We start from the raw sequence: 7,321 nt of genomic DNA, 5'->3' as shown, positions 1-7,321 counted from the left end.
GTGCAAAGATCTGCCACACCGTGATGGGACTCAGAATCTAAAGTACAGATCAGAGCCTAGATCAGTGGAGCATCACTTTTGCAGGCATGCTCTCTGCCATTACCCACCCTCAGCGAGGCCTAAGACTGCAGGAGGACTGGAATTATTTAACCGCCCTCCCGTGTGACAGATGGACAGCATGACAGTTACCCTGCAGACCAATACAAGGTTCCAGTGTTTTAGCAGTATCTGGCAGCACACGTTCAGCCATAGGAATACCTGGCCATAGAAACTCAAAGTGCTTTTCTTCTAATTGGCCTGATTTAATGTTACTAAACAATAGAATGCATAATGTAACTATTTCCCAATGAATAAGAGAAGTGGAGAGTTTTGTTTGCTTCTCCCTAAAAGAGGCAAGTTTTTTTTCTTATACAAACAGCAGTTTCCTTTGCAATAGCTTTCACCCAGTATCAAATCATCGCTTTATTTCTGATAACATGGTCAGCAGCTCCACCTTACCTTCAGAGCCCTTACCACTCCCAGCAGACTATCTTTCCCACATGCCAAATTCAAAGCAGAATTGATGAGCCATATCCTTTTCCTTTAGGGCCTAGATGGGGGACAGTCAGCTGTCCAGCAGGGTGATCCCCACTCAGATGCCACACTAGCCACATCAGACAGCTTGCTTTAAAGTAAGGAAAGGTTCAAGTGTACATGTTCTGCCCAGCAGAAGAGGCAGCTAACAAAGAGCATATAAGACTGTATTTGCAGGATTTTCACCAGTAGGTTTAGGAAAACATTTATTTCCTTCATACTGAACACTTGCTAGACCATACATGGATCAGCTGGATCTGTCAGCACAAGAAAGCTGTTGACAAACTGGATCAGGTTCAGTCTAGGATCACTAAGGGCCTCTAAAAGGACTTGCCCTGCAAGGAGAGGCTGAGAGACTGGGGCTTGTTCAGCCTGGAGACATTTGAGAGAACTAACATCCCTCTATCCACTACAAAGAAGAGATGGAGCCAGGCTTTTTACTGCAGTATATAGAAGGATAAAAGGAAACAATAGTTTTTAAATGAAATGGAAGCAAAAGAGTCTTCCCTACCTAGTGCAGCTATTGCAGCCATTGCCCAGTGTCTTAGTTTGAGGGGGGGTGAGTTTTCCAGGAAGTTGTGGTTAAACTAATCAGTGGTCAGGTTTGAATGTTGGCACCTGGAGTGGCCACTGAGGGATTGGACACGCCTCTGAGAACACAAGGGGTTAAAAGCAAGGACTTTTAGAGAGACTTCTCTTTTTTAGTTCTGCTTTCAGGAGAGAAGCATCTTCTCTTCCTCTCCTGTCCAGCTTTCAAGGCTGGGTGGGGGAGGAGAGGCAAACCATGAGGCCGGACTGAGGTAGGTCGGTGCCCTGGGGGGAGAAGAGAGTGAATGAGACTGGAGCTGAGCTAGCCTTATCGAGGATGGAGGGGTGGAGAACTGTGGAAGTGCTTCTTCACTCCTCTTCTCTTTCTTCTCTTCCCTCCTCTAGGGAGAAGTTGTCTAGTGTGTGTGGGAGTGCTCGAGCCTGCAAGTGCTTGAGCTTGCGGCCTTGCTGGGAGCTTTTAACTCTTTCTAAAGCAGAAGAAAACTTTTCCCAGACGTTAATTCTCATGGCTGGTGGTTTCAGAAAAAAAAGAGACAGCTAGGGACTGGGATGATAAAGGAAGATAAAAAGAATCTCAGATAGGCAGAGATGAAGAGGAGTGGCTTTTTGAGCTAGAATTTTCTTGCATAATGTTAGCCATAGACTAAACCTGAATTTTCCTGAATATAAGACTGTACTTAGGTAGATGCATTTAGCTCGAACTAAAGACTTTGTGGCAGCGATTGCCACTGTGGAAGTGGAGCGAACAGAGAAGAGAGGAAGAAGGTGTAGTAGCGCCTTCTGTCTTGAGGGATGAAGATCTCTGTTCTTGGAAACCCTCGGCCCTAGGGGTAAATGTAGGAGGGACTGCTTGTCCCAATATGAGAAGATGGCTGGTTTTTGGTACTCGGCCAAACATCCTTAAAAGAGCCCTATGTGCGGTTTTGGTCCATGGATGGTTGTGAGAGCACTAGACATAGAAAGAAGGGTGTCACTATGGCAGACTTCTCTGGGTGGTGCCATGGGTGACATGGGAACACAAGAGGAACATGTGTTTCCTGTGGGGAGTCTATGGTGCAAGAGAGATTCTTCTCTCCCTAGATGAATAGAAGATTAGTTCTTTTTGAGTGATGATGGCTTTGATTGGGAACCTAAGGTTTTTGGTTTAAGATAGAAGGTGATGTGTAAGTGTTAACAGTTTAAACGTGTAAAAAGTAGAAATTAAAGGAAAAGAAATGTTCTAAGAAGTTTTCATTTCTGGTTTTTTTTGTGTGTTTAGGTTTTCTTTTCTTTTCTATTTTTCTGTTCTTATGTAGTTTAATAAAGTTTCCTGTCTATTTCAAGTTTTAAGCCTGCTCTGCTCTGTTCTTGACAACATCTCACAGTAGTTCATTAGGAAAAACATACACTCATAGGTGCACTGGCATCTGGCAAGCACCAACCCATGACACCCAGGGGGATGGTGAAGACTCCACACTGAGGTTTTCAAAGCCCAGTTGGACAAAGCCATGAGTGGCCCAGCCTAAATTCAATGCTGACTGTTGCAGCGTGCTTTTTAAGTCATATTTATCCATATTTTCATTTGATGGTTCAACCCAGCACACCCCTGTGTTTTCCCCAGTTTTTGGTCCAACCCCGGTGTTGCAATCCTTCCCTTGCCCAATTCATTAGCATATACCCACGTTATTTCCCTTAATTCCCCTCTCATGCTCTGCCATCATTGGATAGTCACCCTGACCCCGACCTCTTCCACTTTCTGTGTGCATAAAAGCCCTCTGCATGTGGGCAATAGGGTCTTGGATTCCACCATGCATTGAATAAACCACCTCTGTTCAACCCCCAAGACTCTGCTGCTGTTCTGTCTGTCCCTGCACTGAAAGCATCAATAAGCGAGACCGCAGAGCTCGTGGGGGTATGTCGCATCCTGTTCAGTGCTGCCTCGCCTGAAGCACCCCTGGAGTACAGAGGTACCCTGGGGAAACGCTTCAGCTGACCTTGCTTGGAGCAGGAGACTGGACTGCTCAGGGACACATTGAGCACCCTTCCAGTCTGAAGGATTCAATCTTTTTTTAACTTGCCCTCAAAACTACAGCACCAATTTCCTTAACTTTCATTCCATCCAGACATTCAAATATAGTGGACATTTCAAAAGCTAAATAAAATGGGACTGCTCTGAAAAAGAAACCTGTTCCTTAATATCACAAACACACAAAAATCAATAGATATATCTGAAGGAATCTTCCCTCTCTTCATCATACACAAAGGCAATGCCCCTCTGCCCTCTACAGAGAGCATCCTTTCCTGAGGAAAGATGCACTATTTGACCTTGCACTCTTGTTTACTGTATTACAGCTGTACAGCTACCTTTACTCTATAATTTGACAGCCTTGTGCTCTTGCCAGAGAAGGAAGAAGTTTCTCTGCTATGACATGAAGAGGTGTCACTTTTGCATTCCTGTCGTTTTCCCTAGATGCACATCACTCTCCCAGTCTCTGAGGGAATGTGCATATTCATACAAAGTTGGAAACAAATATGACTGAATCAGCCCCTAGACTGGGCATGCATACACAGCCTTGTGCTAACGCACCCACCCACTCAGAGATAACTAAATTTTGACCTGATTACATCCAATTAACCCGAATTTCTCACTTTCTTGCGAAGCAGTTTCCTTTGCAAGCCCGTTGGCCTTTACCTCATGACTATATTGTAAGTGTGATGCCCTAGAAAAATGCAATGGAATGAGAGAAAAATAAAGCAGAGAGCATAAATTGAAGGAAAATGAAATAGAAGAAGCAGGAAGATGTGTAAGTAGAACAAAGAAAAAGGACAAACATGAAGAAAAAGCAAAGCTAAATAAGGCACAGAAGCAAAGTGTGCAAATCTGGTAAAAGTCATGGGGGCGCAGTGGATCGCAGAAGAGTTAGAAAATATATTAGGACCAAAAGGAAAAGGCTCCAGTCTGGGGGGCAGGGGAGACAACACAAAGCCAAACCCACAGAGCTAATTAGAAGGCATATTAGAGAAAGCTATGAGCTACAATAACACAGATTGAGTTCCTGGAGCCCATCACTGCCCAGTGCTTCCCAGACAGCTACCAGTCCCCTTCATTGCAGGTACATCTTTGGCACAATAGATTCAGCATGAGCTGGGACATCACATCCCATGGTGACATAGCAGAAAGAATGGGGGCAGATGAAGATGGAAAGAGAGCAAACCAGAAATTATATTAATGAGACCAAGCCCATTTATCAAACAGAGCAGGAAAGAAATAGAAACTTATTTTTGGATACTGCTTCTGAAGTGAGTAACCCTGCCCCCTCCCTGCTTGGTCCTCTAGCCCACCTCCCTCCCTCAGTTCACTGCTGCATTTTGGGTATAATTACACACTGCACAGGGACAGAACACACCAAGATCTTCCCTGGTGCAGAATTCAAACTCTTCTTTTTACCTTTCCCCCTTTTCATTTTACACAGGCTTATTAAAAGAAGGAAAATAAAACAATTTTCTCACATTAACCGGAACCCATTTGTTTTTCCCCCACCTTCAATCAGGCCTCTGTGCCTCAGTGTCAAGGCAGCTCTATCAATCATGAGCAAAGATTTTATGAGGTCATTTTTTTTAGCTCCTTTTAAAAGAGGACATTGACTGAAAGGGGAAAAATGTAAGCAACTGCAAAGTGAAAAAAATGGGCAACCAAGAAGACAAGAATGGGGAAAGGATGTATTGAATTTTTCTGCAACAAAACAAATTATCTCACCCAGATACTGGAAACCTTTTCTGCTGCTCTGGGCATGTCCTCCCAGTACTGCTAGAGTCCACCTGACAAAACCAGGTAGTCACTCTTTGTGCAACAGCAAGGTGTGCCAGATCTGGTGCATATCCTTGGCCTGAGGTAGGAGGTGGCAACAGGGAGAGACCTGCAGGCAGTGACAGGCCAGAGAACTTGGGCCTATAGTAGCCATCCCATACAGAGACCACCTCACATCAAGAGACCAGCGTCTCCCCTACAGCCTTGGGCTACCTCCTGCAAGAGGTACTAACCTCATTTGGAGACAACCTGACAAGGAGAGCACCGAGCACCGGTTTTGGGGATAGCACACAGCAACGACTATGAACAGGCTAAAATAAATGTGCTCCTCCCAAGTCGCAGGTCAGAAGTGCCAAGAGCCCACACAAGATTAAACAGAAGCTGGTACTACCACAAAAAAGCTGTGCTGACAGTACCCAGGATGGACTTGCAGTTTCTGCACACTTCTTGTGGCAAAATAAAGCCTTTCTTTGCCCAGCCATCCAGCTCCAAAGTGTTCCTCTGCTGCCTGAGACCTTGCAATTAGATCTACTAATTGTTTGCTCAACTGCAGTGCTTACATGCCCTGTTCTAGTCAGGGCCCGTATCTCAGATGCTGCACAAAGGGAAAAAAGAGATGATACCTTCCCTCCACCACAAACCACCAAGTGAATCTCAGCAGCAATATGAAATTGGGGTGGAGGGGGTGGGTGTTCCTCTGCAATCTTTAAGAGCAGGCAGTGAAATTCCTCTGCAGCAGGCTCCCAGCAAAGCAGGCATACACGGCTTTCAGATGAAGGGGAGGATGACAAACAAAGCACAGGGCACAGACAGATGTCAAGGCAAGGAGTCTCTTTTGTGCTGAGAGGTATTGGTGTGGGACCTTCCTCCTTTAATCTTTATCAATGGAAAGATGAATCAGTAGATGCATATGACAGACTTAAAACTCAAATATGTCAGTCTGAGGAAATAGGGTTCTTTAGTGAAGAGATTAGGCTCATACACAGAATACAAAAGGACTGAGCAAGTCACAGACTCGGGTGCAAAACTGATTTAACCTTAACCCAAGCCACAGAGATTTTGAAAAAAAATCTGTGAAATGCAAATTCATTTTACAATTAAATGCAAATTTAGGCTCAAGACAGCGGAAGCAGCTATTCCAGGTTACATTGTTTGGAAAAGAGACAAAGAAATCCCCAAAGCCTAAAGATACAGAAAACTAAAGCAATCACAGATCACCAAACTAGAAGTACAAAAGGCCAACTCCATACAGCCAGGAAAAGATCCTCTGCTGCAGGTGTAACAAGCTTTACACTAACAGGAAAATAAAATCAGAAAATGCTTAGCATTAAGTCAATTACATCATCAGTGCCTACACACAAGAAATTCTTTCTCAAAGTTACATTACAGCTATAGAAAAAAATTCCTGCATGCTTGGACAGCACTGGGACAGTGATCAATGTGTTTTGGTAACTGTGGTGACTACAGTACAAACTGCTTCAGGAGTTAGACTTCCACAATCCTTGTGGGTCCCTTCCAGCTCAGGATATTCTATGATTCTGTGATTGCAGCTACAGCTGAATAGAGCCAGAACTCTATCTTGTTATGTCAGACACTGATGCTCTGAGCAGCTTTGATAATTGAAAGTAAATAGCATATCTAAGGAAAATGCACAGAAATGGTAAGGCAAGGCATGCTGCTTATTCAGGACTCAAAGTACAAGTGCAAATAACTATTTCCACCCTGGTCACAGAGGAAAAAAACAGCAGTAGCACTTGGTGACAATTTTCCATACAGTGCACACAGATTAATGTGTTGTATCTGGACATCTGTGTCACTGCAGTGCCAGACATGGGAATAAGGGCTGCAGGTCGCTTCTGGTACAGCATGGCTGTCTGCAAGGCCCTGCAGAGAAACAAAGGGCTCCTCTGTGGAGTTGCCCTCCCTTCATGAACTGCATTAAGATGGAGGGTAATCACCACTGAGTCACTCAGACGGGGTTGGAAAACAAACTCCAAACAGGAGGAAGAGGAGGTGGAAGCAGCCTTCAGGCTGGAGGTCAGCTGTCAAATGCATTTCAGTTGCAGACCCTCCAGGAAAAGTAGTTTCTAAAGATAAATTTGAAGAAAATCTCACCTGTTGTGGATGAATATTCATCTTCCAAGCTGCATGGATAGCTGAAGGATGAGCATTTCCCCTCTGCTGACATTAAAACAGATGAGTAGCAGACTCTCAAGGCACAGGAGCTCTGCAGGGAGCAGGAGCTCCCTTGCATGCATCTGTTCCAAGGCTGAACATCCATGTTCAGCCAAGTCCCTGCTGTCTGATAAACTGAGTGCTCATGGCAGGATTTCTGCTGCAAAGACCTTTGCATGGTCTTTTAAATCCATGTGATCTCCTTGCAGTAGCTTTGCTTTTATACCTCTGCTTCTC

Source organism: Prinia subflava, chromosome 4, assembly GCF_021018805.1.
Source record: "Prinia subflava isolate CZ2003 ecotype Zambia chromosome 4, Cam_Psub_1.2, whole genome shotgun sequence".
Lineage (NCBI taxonomy): Eukaryota > Metazoa > Chordata > Aves > Passeriformes > Cisticolidae > Prinia > Prinia subflava.
The sequence above is the reverse complement of the archived record's forward strand: the minus strand, read 5'-3'. Positions refer to the sequence as shown.